This window comes from Pleurodeles waltl, chromosome 2_1 (assembly GCF_031143425.1).
Source record: "Pleurodeles waltl isolate 20211129_DDA chromosome 2_1, aPleWal1.hap1.20221129, whole genome shotgun sequence".
Classification (NCBI taxonomy): Eukaryota; Metazoa; Chordata; class Amphibia; order Caudata; family Salamandridae; genus Pleurodeles; species Pleurodeles waltl.
This window is the reverse complement of record NC_090438.1, coordinates 134,413,442-134,427,051: the sequence shown is the minus strand read 5'-3', so window position 1 is coordinate 134,427,051 and position 13,610 is coordinate 134,413,442. Positions and strand designations below refer to the sequence as shown.

Here is a 13,610-nt window from a genome sequence, read left to right as displayed (position 1 = left end):
TAGGCCTTACAGCGCTAAAGCAGGGTGCACTATACCACAGGTGAGGGCATCTGTGCATGAGCACTATGCCCCTACAGTGTCTAAGCAAAACCTTAGACATTGTAAGTGCAGGGTAGCCATAAGAGTATATGGTCTGTGAGTTTGTAGAACACAAACTCCACAGTTCCATAATGGCTACACTGAAAACTGGGAAGTTTGGTATCAAACTTCTCAGCACAATAAATGCACACTGATGCCAGTGTGGAATGTATTGTAAAATGCACCCAGAGGGCATCTTAGAGATGACCCCTGAATACCAATCCGACTACTAATGTTAGGCTGACCAGTTCCTGCCAGCCGGCCACAAACCAGACGAGTTGCTGGCCACATGGGGAGAGTGCCTTTGTCACTCTGTGGCCAGGAACAAAGCCTGCACTGGGTGGAGGCGCTTCACATCTCCCCCTGCAGGAACTGTAACACCTGGCGGTAAGCCTCAAAGGCTCACCCCTTTTGTTACAGCACCACAGGGCATCCCAGCTAGTGGAGATGCCCCCTCCTCCGGCCACTGCCCCCACTTTTGGCGGCAAGGCTGGAGGAGATAATTAGAAAAACAAGGAGTCACCCACCAGTCAGGACAGCCCCTAAGGTGCCCTGAGCTGAGGTGACCCCTGCCTTTAGAAATCCTCCATCTTAGTTTTGGAGGATTCCCCCAATAGGATTGGGGATGTGCCCCCCTCCCCACAGGGAGGAGGCACAAAGAGGGTGTAGCCACCCTCCAGGACAGTAGCCATTGGCTACTGCCCTCCCAGACCTAAACACACCCCTAAATTTAGTATTTAGGGGCACCCAAGAACCCAGGAAATAAGATTACTGCAACCTGAACTAAAGAAGAAGGACTGCTGACCTACAAGCCTGCAGAAACGACGGAAGACAACAACTGCTTTGGCCCCAGCCCTACCGGCCTGTCTCCTAACTCGAAAACCTGCAACCAGTGACGCATCCAACAGGGGCCAGCGACCTCTGAAGCCTCAGAGGACTGCCCTGAATCCCAGGACCAAGGAACCCCCGTGAGTAGCGGCTCTGCTCAACAACCTGCAACAAGCTTGCAACTTTTCTACAACTTTAGAGACCTCACTCTTCCCGCCGGAAGCGTGAGATTTCACACTCTGCACCCGACGCCCCCGGCTCGAGATCCAGAGAACCAACACCACAGGGAGGACTCCCCGGCGACTGCGACCCCGGGAGTCGCCGGAGGCGACCCCCCCCTGGACTCCCACAGCGGCGCCTGCAGAGAGAATCCAGAGGCTCCCTCTGACCGCGACTGCCTGTAATAAGGATCCAACGCCTGGACCAAGCACTGCACCCGCAGCCCCCAGGACCGAACTTCAGCGCAGGAGTGACCTTCAGGCGACCCTCTGCCTAGCCCAGGTGGTGGCTGGCCCGAGAAGCCCCCCCGTGCCCTGCCTGCACCGCTAGAGTGACCCCCGGGTCCCTCCATTGTTTCCTATACAAAATCCGATGCCTGCTTTGCTCACTGCACCCGGCCTCCCCTGTGCCCCTAAGGGTGTGTTTTGTGTGCCTACTTGTGTCCCCCCCTCAGTGCTCTACAAAACCCCCCTGGTCTGCCACTGAGGATGCGGGTACTTAAGACTGGAACCGGAGCACCCCTGTTCTCCATAGGCGCCTATGTGTTTTGGGCACCACTTTGACCCCTTCACCTGACCAGACCTGATCTGCTGGTGTGGTAACTTTGGGGTTGCCAGGAACTACATACCTCCCCAGGAACAGTTGATTTTTGCACTTTTAAAATAGCTTATTGCCATTTTGACAAAAACTGTATATGTTATTGTTCTAATTCAAAGTTCCTAACTTACCTGTGTGGAGTACCTTGCATTTTATGTATTTACTTCAAATTTTGAACTTGTGGTTCTAAAAATAAATTAAGAAAATATATTTTTCTATGTAAAAACTATTGGCTTGGAGTTAAGTCTTTGAGTGTATGTTCCTCATGTATTGCCTGTGTGTGTGTACAGCAAATGCTTAACACTACCCTCTGATAAGCCTTCTGCTCGACCACACTACCACAAAATAGAGCATTAGAAGTATCTAATTTTGCCACTATCTTACCTCTAAGGGGAACCCTTGGACTCTGTGCACACTATCTCTAACTTTGAGATAGTATATACAGAGCCAACTTCCTACAGTAGCCATTAAAAAGATGGTTAAAAACAAGGAAGTCCTGGGAAAAGGTGAAAAGTCAGGTTGGGGACAAAAAATATTTTGGAGAACAAAATGGAATTAATAAGAGTTTCTTGTCAGTCTATACTTTTGAAATAGGTATTAGGAGTTCTGAAGTCCCAACTAACTAAATAACATAGCTGCTATACAGAACTTCTAGTTCTTGTTCTTTGGGAGACTGGTTACTTCACAGTCCTATCACTTGCAAACTTAAATTCCTATATTACTTTTTATTTGAAGCTATCATGCTGGAGAACAAAAGGAGGGAGTAGTAACTTTTTATATTGGAGATAATTCTGCTGATCTATAATTTTTCATACCACCTGTGGAAAGGTCTTTGCTGCACCAGACAATGATGAAATCCCTCACTGGGCACTGCCTCATGACACTCATACTAAACCTTTGGAGATCAGCAGTCTGGGCAATTGCAGGATACATTTATTTCTCTTATCTATGTCGTAAAGTCGTTCCTTTGTGCCTCCTCAGGTCCATGAGAGGTAACTTTGGGAATATTTGTGAGGATGATGTTCAGGTGGTATTTTGTACATCAATCATGCACTGACTTAATTGCTCTGTATCAGTGTTTCATTCTGAATTGATCCGGGGGCAGGAAGAACATGGTGGACAATGTATTCAATCAACTGGTATATGATGGATTTTTTCCTATGCAGGGATGAGGCAGATAAATAACTTATGTGCTATAGATCTGTGAGCTCTTTGTAGAGGTCATCACTGCGGCTGGGATGGCGTGGTGGAACCTGGTGATGTGAACTAGAATTTGAGGTACTAATGTGGAATGCAGAGGGTGAGCTGCAGGGCAGTTGTCAGGTCTTCCAAGGCATACATGTTGCTGCAAATAATGGTCTTGTATGAGATCTGTCAGTGCAGACCTTTCCTTCACTGAAAGGCTACATGTGACATGTGGTGATAAGGGTGACCTGTGAATGATGCAGTTTCACAACACCAATCCCTGTATGTTCCTCTTGGCATTAGAGGGCATTGTGACTTAATGCCATTTACATATCATTCCTTGAGCTACCTGGCCTTGCACAAAGAGAAAGTACTATGTACCAATGACACATGCCTTTATGAGCACTAATGCACGAGTGGTCAAAATTCATTGGAGGATGCGTTGCCCTAGCATCTTTAACAGGCTTCTCTGCATGCACAGGAAGGTAAGAAACGATCTGAAATGGGTCTTCTTATATTAACTCAAACAAGTTGATATGTGACTCTTGCACAGGTCACGCTAGCTTTGGTGGTCCTCTTAGACTCATCAGATTATAAAGTTCCAAAGCTAAGTGAATGTTCAGAGGCTGACAGAATCAAGTGACAGAACAGTTCCAGCAAGGGAGTATGACCGATTAGTACATTTAGACTGTGTACTGATTCTGACTTGAGGTCAAACGTAGTTACGGAACACATCTATGATTCACCCCAGGATAAATCGTGACACACATCCTGTTATTATCTGTTCTCAGCTCTACCCAGTCTGCTTTGGTTCAAACTTTTTTTCTGGTGAGCTAGTGTAGCACCAGCAATGCACAGGTGCAGACATACAAAAGGTGCACACCAATTATAACACATGCTTCTCATATCGTATTTGATGTTGAGTTAATGTAAAACGTAACATTTAAAAACAAAAAAACTCAAATTCATCTGTTAGAGTTTGCTGAACTTAAAAGCCCATGGTACACTGTTTATGACCTCACATATTCTATTACTCATGAATGTGGAATGACATCACTGATGATATCTCAAATGACATCCCCTACTGAGACACCCACGCCCTCCTGCTGTACACAGACACTGCAAGAGCTCAACCTACATTTGATTTATTTTTCTCCATCGCTTTTGACACGGTCTCCGACCACACACTCATCACCAGACTCCATGACACAGGAACTCCTTCAATGGATAGGCTCATTCCGGTCCAGAGAACACAATGTGTCAGACTGCTGCCTTTCACCTCCGCACCCAAAGATGTTATCTGTGCACTCCCACTGGGGATTCCCTTCCCTCAGCCATATCCTGTTCAACATGTAGCTTGTGCAACTAGCGAAGACCATCAGCTCCCACAGCTTCCATGGATTCTGCATCATTTCATACGCCAATGACACACAATTCATCCTGTTTCTCTCAGAAGCCCCCAGCAACACGAAAAACAACTTCAAATGCTGCATGATGGAAGTCGCCACCTGGTTGAGCACCAACTGCCTGAAGCTCAACGCAGAGAAAACGGAAGCCCTGATTTTCAGACCCATCATCTCCTATTGAGACACCACCTGGTGGCCCACTGAATAGGGACCCACCCTGTCTCCCACCGTCCGGGCTCGAATCCTGGACACAGAACTCTCCATGAGACCCCAAACCAAGGCTGTCACATCTGCCTGCTTCAACGTCCTCTGCATGCTCAGAAAGATCTTCAAATATGCCCTCTGGACACCAGAAAGACCGTCACCCAGGCTTTGATCATGAGCAGGTTAGACTATGGCAACTCCCTCTACTACGGACTACCCGTCCCACCTCACACACAAGCTCCAAAAAATGCAAAACTCCGCTGCAAGACTGGTTCTTAACCTACCCCACTGCACCCACATCATGCTTCACCTCCGGGAACACCACTGGCTGCACGTCCCAAAATGTTGCCACTTTAAGATACTCACTCTCGCGTACAAAGTGCTGCATCAGAAATGGACCCGACTAAGTCAACCGTCACCTGCACTTCCACCAGCCAACTCACAACCTATAATCTGCCTCACTGTCATCTGCACACATCCACCACCCTTGCAGAAGCAGAACAGGAGGCTGCCCAATCAACCATCTAGCAGCAAAGACCTGGAACACCCTCCCCCAGGACATCAAAACAGACCTAACACTCACATCATTCCATAAGAAACTGACCTACTCAGAGCCAAGAGACCGCCATGGGTGATTCGTATGCACTCTACAAATTCTTTTACATTACAATTCAATTTTTTTTCAGGGTACCCGTCAAACAAGCTTCCACCCCATGGTAACGCAGCACAATGCAAGCTTCCTCAGTGAAGCTTGCAAGGTACTGAGGTAAAGCTTGAGCAACAGATCCAGCTGGTGTACTGTGTTACCTCCCATGAGGTGGAGTCTCTATGGGCCAAACTTTCAATAGGAAAGGCAGTTTTTGTTTTCACTGATGCTGTTTGACGAATCTGCAGAAAACTTTCTATAAAAAAAAAAAAAGGTGCATCCACCTGGAATGTTTTGCAGAGATTCATCAAGGGGCCAAGAAAGAATAAATGAGGGTACCAAAAGTGTAATTTCCCATTTCTCAATAGGAAAGTTTCCTCTCCGACAAAGAAAAAACACTGGATGGAACTGCACCTAATTTGGCACAAAGTTAAAACTTTACTCAGAAAGCATGCTTTTTGTGGTTTGGTGTCAATTCGTTCAGATGTTTGTGAGAAATTAGCATTTAAAGAGGGGCTCTGGTTAGGCATGAAGGGTAACTCTAAGAAAAGGTTAGAGACATTAATACCAGTACTGCGTTTCAGCTATGAATCCAAAATTACAAAAATATTCAATTCTGATTGGCTGCAGTAGCTTTTTCCTTACACAGCGGCCTTTTAAGTTCAGTAGATCTGGCAAAGGACATGTGGACTGGAATGATCTGATTGCTGGTTATAACAAAGTGAAAATGCTGCGGCTGCCATTAAAACACTCAAGGAATTATGGACTCATTACCTGGATCCTGAAAAAAGACAAGAAAGGGCACATTTGGGGAAAGGTGAGCACATCTTATCCTCAGGCCAAAGTGAAGGGAACCAAAGGTCCCCCACTGTTAAAAATGTAATACATATTATATATATATATATATATATATATATATATATATATATATATATATATATATATATATACATATATATATTCACTGAAACCTTATAGTTAGGTTCTGAATTTACTCGCACAAAACCACTGAAATTCAACAGTTCTAATTATGGTTAACTCAAGTAACTATACTTGCACCCTAAGGTAACTATAATTTGTGCCCCCACCATACACAGTTTTCTCATCAATACTGTTATTGCAATTATTGCAGTGATAATATCAAGATGCCATAGAAGGTGTCATCAATGATGTAATATGTGGAGTAATTAGATATGCATGGCAAAGGCGTGAGTTATAGTTACCTTAGGACGCAAGTTAAAGTTACTTGATTTAACAATAACTATAACTGTTGAATTTCAAATGTTTTGTGCGAGTAAATTCAGAACCTCAACCATAATGTTGCTGTAATCTTTGTTTTTTTCAGCGAATTTCTATGTTTTTTTAGCACTGACATACTTAAACATACCCAGCGCTGAATACAGCCTTAGGTCGTGCGCTTCGGGGGTTGGCCAATGCCTCCTGCATGTACCAAAAGCCAAGCTGTGCAATGTTTTTTCCACAACGCCTCTTATGTGTCCTATAGGGTCAAGATCGCTCCATACTGACCCCTTATGTGTTTTTGCACTCTTACCCCTGCCACTCCCACCCCCAGCTGATGCGACAAACAAAATGACAGCCGCAACTTTTCTGTCAGGCCAGCCAATCAGGGCCATGCTTTTCCTCTGGATCTTCGGATCTGAATCCTCAGCCCTAGATATTTATATTTTTTCAACTTTGATATCTCAGAAACTACTGAACAGATTTACAACAAAACACAAAAAAACACAATCTGCGTAATAAGATCTAGCTTCCTGACAAATTCTGTATAATTCCATTCAGCAGTTCGGGCTATAGGTGTCTAAAGATCTTATGGGAAAATGCATTTTTGGAGACAACAATACTTCCGCTGCACCAAGTAGCAGGATCTTGTGGGATTCTGTGGTAGTGGGAAATTACCATATAGATGGCAGTCGTCTGTAGGTAGGTAAAGTTAGGACCTTGTTTTCATAGAGAGAGCGTTTTTTGTTTTGCCTATAACTCTGGTGCCGCTTGATGAATCTTCACTAAATTTTCAAAAGATATACTTTGGTGAGTTCAGCTTCCGTCTTGAAAAGTTTAGGAGTAATCCGGCAAGTGGGAGATGAAAATAAGGGGGGTCCCAAAATTAATTTTCCCCTTCATTTTTCAATAGGACCTTTAGACACGCCTACAGCCCGAACAACTGAACGGAATTACACCAAATTTGGCACAAAGCTAGGTTTTGTTCCTCAGATTACACTTTTTGTGGTTTGGTGTGAATCCGTTCAATAGTTTTGGAGTAATTAAAGGCCAAAAAATATAGATACTTAGGGACGTGGATCTTCGGCGGCTCCACCGCAGTTCGATCTGTGGATCCGCGTGCCACAGAAAGAATGTGATTGGCTGCCACAACCTGGGAGAAATGTTGCAGCTGCCACTTTCTTTTGTCGGTAAACGGTCCCCGGGGCTGAAATGTGGGGTGCAATGGGGATGATGGGGCCAGGGTACAGGTTCACTGACCCCCTGGGGGTGATATAGTTGTGGTGATGCAACAAATAATGGGCTTCAAATGCCCGAAAATATTATTTCTGACATTTCCCGAGATCTGCAGATCATCCCGCGGGGCTCAGCGTGCCTCTCGGTGTAAAACGCTAAACGTCAAAAAAAAAAAACAACAGTCTATATTCATACACCCAATGAAACACCCTCACACCCACTTTCGCTCTAACAGAGACACTCTCACGCTCTCTGTCACAAACATAGAGACACTCTCACATCCAGGCAGACTCTGTCATACCCACTCTCACACCTACAGAGATGGTGTCACATTCACAGTCACACCCACACAGACATTCTCACACTCACTTTCATACTCAAAGACACTATCACATCCACTCTCACATCCAAGAAGACACTATCACACTCACTCTCACACCCAGACAGAGACTGACACACTCTCTCTCAAACCCAGACACTCTCACACTCAAACATACTCTCACACACACTGTCATTGAAAGGTAGACACGATCACACCCACTCTCACAGCTAAAGAGACGCTGTGATGTCCAATCTCATAGCAACACACACAGACACTCCCAGGCTCATTCTCACACTCAAAGAGACAGTCTCATACCAACTCTCACATCCAGGAGGCAGACACTGTCACACTCCCTATCATACCCAGACAGACACTCTCACGCTCAGTCTCACACCAACATAGATGCTCTAACACATAGTCTCACACCCAGACACACTCACACTCAGAGACATACTCACACACACACACACTGGCATAACAAGACAGACACTCTCACATCCACTCAGATTCACTCACGCTCACTCTCACACTCAGAGGGACACTCTCACACCCACTCTTACATCCAGGGAGACACTGTCACACTCTGTCTCACACCCAGATAGAGACTCTAAAGCTCAGTCTCACACCCAGAGACTCTCAAGCTCAGTCTCACACCAACATAGACGCTCTCACATGTAGTCTCACACCCAGAGACACACTCTGACACTCACTCTCAGACCCAGAGAGGCACTCTCACACATTGTCATAGCAACATAGACTCTCTCACACCCACTCTCACGGCTAGAGAGATGCTGTGATGTACACTCTGATAACAAAACGCAGAGACACTCTTACCTTCACTCACACTCAGAGAGACACTCCCACCCATTCTCACATCAAGATACAGACTTGTACACCCACTCTTACACTGAGGCAGACTCTCAGACACACCGTTTCACACTAAAGCAAACCCTCATACACAATCTCACAGCCAGATAGACACTCTCACACACATTCACATATACATAGAAACAGTCAGTGGTAAAGGGTCCTGTGGCTAATATGTTAGACTATGGCAACTCCCTCTACTACGGACTACCCGTCCCACCTCACACACAAGCTCCAAAAAATGCAAAACTCCGCTGCAAGACTGGTTCTTAACCTACCCCACTGCACCCACATCATGCTTCACCTCCGGGAACACCACTGGCTGCACGTCCCGAAATGTTGCCACTTTAAGTTACTCACTCTCGCGTACAAAGTGCTGCATCAGAAATGGACCCGACTAAGTCAACCGTCACCTGCACTTCCACCAGCCAACTCACAACCTCTAATCTGCCTCACTGTCATCTGCACACATCCACCACCCTTGCAGAAGCAGAACAGGAGGCTGCCCAATCAACCATCTAGCAGAAAAGACCTGGAACACCCTCCCCCAGGACATCAAAACAGACCTAACACTCACAACATTCCATAAGAAACTGACCTACTCAGAGCCAAGAGACCGCCATGGGTGATTCGTATGCACTCTACAAATTCTTTTACATTACAATTCAATTTTTTTTCAGGGTACCCGTCAAACAAGCTTCCACCCCATGGTAACGCAGCACAATGCAAGCTTCCTCAGTGAAGCTTGCAAGGTACTGAGGTAAAGCTTGAGCAACAGATCCAGCTGGTGTACTGTGTTACCTCCCATGAGGTGGAGTCTCTATGGGCCAAACTTTCAATAGGAAAGGCAGTTTTTGTTTTCACTGATGCTGTTTGACGAATCTGCAGAAAACTTTCTATAAAAAAAAAAAAAAGGTGCATCCACCTGGAATGTTTTGCAGAGATTCATCAAGGGGCCAAGAAAGAATAAGTGAGGGTACCAAAAGTGTAATTTCCCATTTCTCAATAGGAAAGTTTCCTCTCCGACAAAGAAAAAACACTGGATGGAACTGCACCTAATTTGGCACAAAGTTAAAACTTTACTGAGAAAGCATGCTTTTTGTGGTTTGGTGTCAATTCGTTCAGATGTTTGTGAGAAATTAGCATTTAAAGAGGGGCTCTGGTTAGGCATGAAGGGTAACTCTAAGAAAAGGTTAGAGACATTAATACCAGTACTGCGTTTCAGCTATGAATCCAAAATTACAAAAATATTCAATTCTGATTGGCTGCAGTAGCTTTTTCTTTACACAGCGGCCTTTTAAGTTCAGTAGATCTGGCAAAGGACATGTGGACTGGAATGATCTGATTGCTGGTTATAACAAAGTGAAAATGCTGCGGCTGCCATTAAAACACTCAAGGAATTATGGACTCATTACCCGGATCCTGAAAAAAGACAAGAAAGGGCACATTTGGGGAAAGGTGAGCACATCTTATCCTCAGGCCAAAGTGAAGGGAACCAAAGGTCCCCCACTGTTAAAAATGTAATACATATTATATATATATATATATATTCACTGAAACCTTATAGTTAGGTTCTGAATTTACTCGCACAAAACCACTGAAATTCAACAGTTATAATTATGGTTAACTCAAGTACCTATACTTGCACCCTAAGGTAACTATAATTTGTGCCCCCACCATACACAGTTTTCTCATCAATACTGTTATTGCAATTATTGCAGTGATAATATCAAGATGCCATAGAAGGTGTCATCAATGATGTAATATGTGGAGTAATTAGATATGCATGGCAAAGGCGTGAGTTATAGTTACCTTAGGACGCAAGTTAAAGTTACTTGATTTAACAATAACTATAACTGTTGAATTTCAAATGTTTTGTGCGAGTAAATTCAGAACCTCAACCATAATGTTGCTGTAATCTTTGTTTTTTTCAGCGAATTTCTATGTTTTTTTAGCACTGACATACTTAAACATACCCAGCGCTGAATACAGCCTTAGGTCGTGCGCTTCGGGGGTTGGCCAATGCCTCCTGCATGTACCAAAAGCCAAGCTGTGCAATGTTTTTTCCACAACGTCTCTTATGTGTCCTATAGGGTCAAGATCCCTCCATACTGACCCCTTATGTGTTTTTGCACTCTTACCCCTGCCACTCCCACCCCCAGCTGATGCGACAAACAAAATGACAGCCGCAACTTTTCTGTCAGGCCAGCCAATCAGGGCCATGCTTTTCCTCTGGATCTTCGGATCTGAATCCTCAGCCCTAGATATTTATATTTTTTCAACTTTGATATCTCAGAAACTACTGAACAGATTTACAACAAAACACAAAAAAACACAATCTGCGTAATAAGATCTAGCTTCCTGACAAATTCTGTATAATTCCATTCAGCAGTTCGGGCTATAGGTGTCTAAAGATCTTATGGGAAAATGCATTTTTGGAGACAACAATACTTCCGCTGCACCAAGTAGCAGGATCTTGTGGGATTCTGTGGTAGTGGGAAATTACCATATAGATGGCAGTCGTCTGTAGGTAGGTAAAGTTAGGACCTTGTTTTTATAGAGAGAGCGTTTTTTGTTTTGCCTATAACTTTGGTGCCGCTTGATGAATCTTCACTAAATTTTCAAAAGATATACTTTGGTGAGTTCAGCTTCCGTCTTGAAAAGTTTAGGAGTAATCCGGCAAGTGGGAGATGAAAATAAGGGGGGTCCCAAAATTAATTTTCCCCTTCATTTTTCAATAGGACCTTTAGACACGCCTACAGCCCGAACAACTGAACGGAATTACACCAAATTTGGCACAAAGCTAGGTTTTGTTCCTCAGATTACACTTTTTGTGGTTTGGTGTGAATCCGTTCAATAGTTTTGGAGTAATTAAAGGCCAAAAAATATAGATACTTAGGGACGTGGATCTTCGGCGGCTCCACCGCAGTTCGATCTGTGGATCCGCGTGCCACAGAAAGAATGTGATTGGCTGCCACAACCTGGGAGAAATGTTGCAGCTGCCACTTTCTTTTGTCGGTAAACGGTCCCCGGGGCTGAAATGTGGGGTGCAATGGGGATGATGGGGCCAGGGTACAGGTTCACTGACCCCCTGGGGGTGATATAGTTGTGGTGATGCAACAAATAATGGGCTTCAAATGCCCGAAAATATTATTTCTGACATTTCCCGAGATCTGCAGATCATCCCGCGGGGCTCAGCGTGCCTCTCGGTGTAAAACGCTAAACGTCAAAAAAAAAAAAACAACAGTCTATATTCATACACCCAATGAAACACCCTCACACCCACTTTCGCTCTAACAGAGACACTCTCACGCTTTCTGTCACGAACATAGAGACACTCTCACATCCAGGCAGACTCTGTCATACCCACTCTCACACCTACAGAGATGGTGTCACATTCACAGTCACACCCACACAGACATTCTCACACTCACTTTCATACTCAAAGACACTATCACATCCACTCTCACATCCAAGAAGACACTATCACACTCACTCTCACACCCAGACAGAGACTGACACACTCTCTCTCAAACCCAGACACTCTCACACTCAAACATACTCTCACACACACTGTCATTGAAAGGTAGACACGATCACACCCACTCTCACAGCTAAAGAGACGCTGTGATGTCCAATGTCATAGCAACACACACAGACACTCCCAGGCTCATTCTCACACTCAAAGAGACAGTCTCACACCAACTCTCACATCCAGGAGGCAGACACTGTCACACTCCCTATCATACCCAGACAGACACTCTCACGCTCAGTCTCACACCAACATAGATGCTCTAACACATAGTCTCACACCCAGACACACTCACACTCAGAGACATACTCACACACACACACACTGGCATAACAAGACAGACACTCTCACATCCACTCAGATTCACTCACGCTCACTCTCACACTCAGAGGGACACTCTCACACCCACTCTTACATCCAGGGAGACACTGTCACACTCTGTCTCACACCCAGATAGAGACTCTAAAGCTCAGTCTCACACCCAGAGACTCTCAAGCTCAGTCTCACACCAACATAGACGCTCTCACATGTAGTCTCACACCCAGAGACACACTCTGACACTCACTCTCAGACCCAGAGAGGCACTCTCACACATTGTCATAGCAACATAGACTCTCTCACACCCACTCTCACGGCTAGAGAGATGCTGTGATGTACACTCTGATAACAAAACGCAGAGACACTCTTACCTTCACTCACACTCAGAGAGACACTCCCACCCATTCTCACATCAAGATACAGACTTGTACACCCACTCTTACACTGAGGCAGACTCTCAGACACACCGTTTCACACTAAAGCAAACCCTCATACACAATCTCACAGCCAGATAGACACTCTCACACACATTCACATATACATAGAAACAGTCAGTGGTAAAGGGTCCTGTGGCTAATATGTTAGACTATGGCAACTCCCTCTACTACGGACTACCCGTCCCACCTCACACACAAGCTCCAAAAAATGCAAAACTCCGCTGCAAGACTGGTTCTTAACCTACCCCACTGCACCCACATCATGCTTCACCTCCGGGAACACCACTGGCTGCACGTCCCGAAATGTTGCCACTTTAAGTTACTCACTCTCGCGTACAAAGTGCTGCATCAGAAATGGACCGACTAAGTCAACCGTCACCTGCACTTCCACCAGCCAACTCACAACCTCTAATCTGCCTCACTGTCATCTGCACACATCCACCACCCTTGCAGAAGCAGAACAGGAGGCTGCCCAATCAACCATCTAGCAGAAAAG

At 45.1% G+C, this 13,610-nt stretch overlaps 1 protein-coding gene across 2 annotated transcripts in view; it reads right to left on the bottom strand.

The window, feature by feature from the left end:
* The window catches only part of LOC138262082 (probable global transcription activator SNF2L1), a 1,420,807-nt gene that overhangs the window by 1,049,504 nt on the left and 357,693 nt on the right, over window positions 1-13,610 (bottom strand). The window lies entirely within an intron of this gene.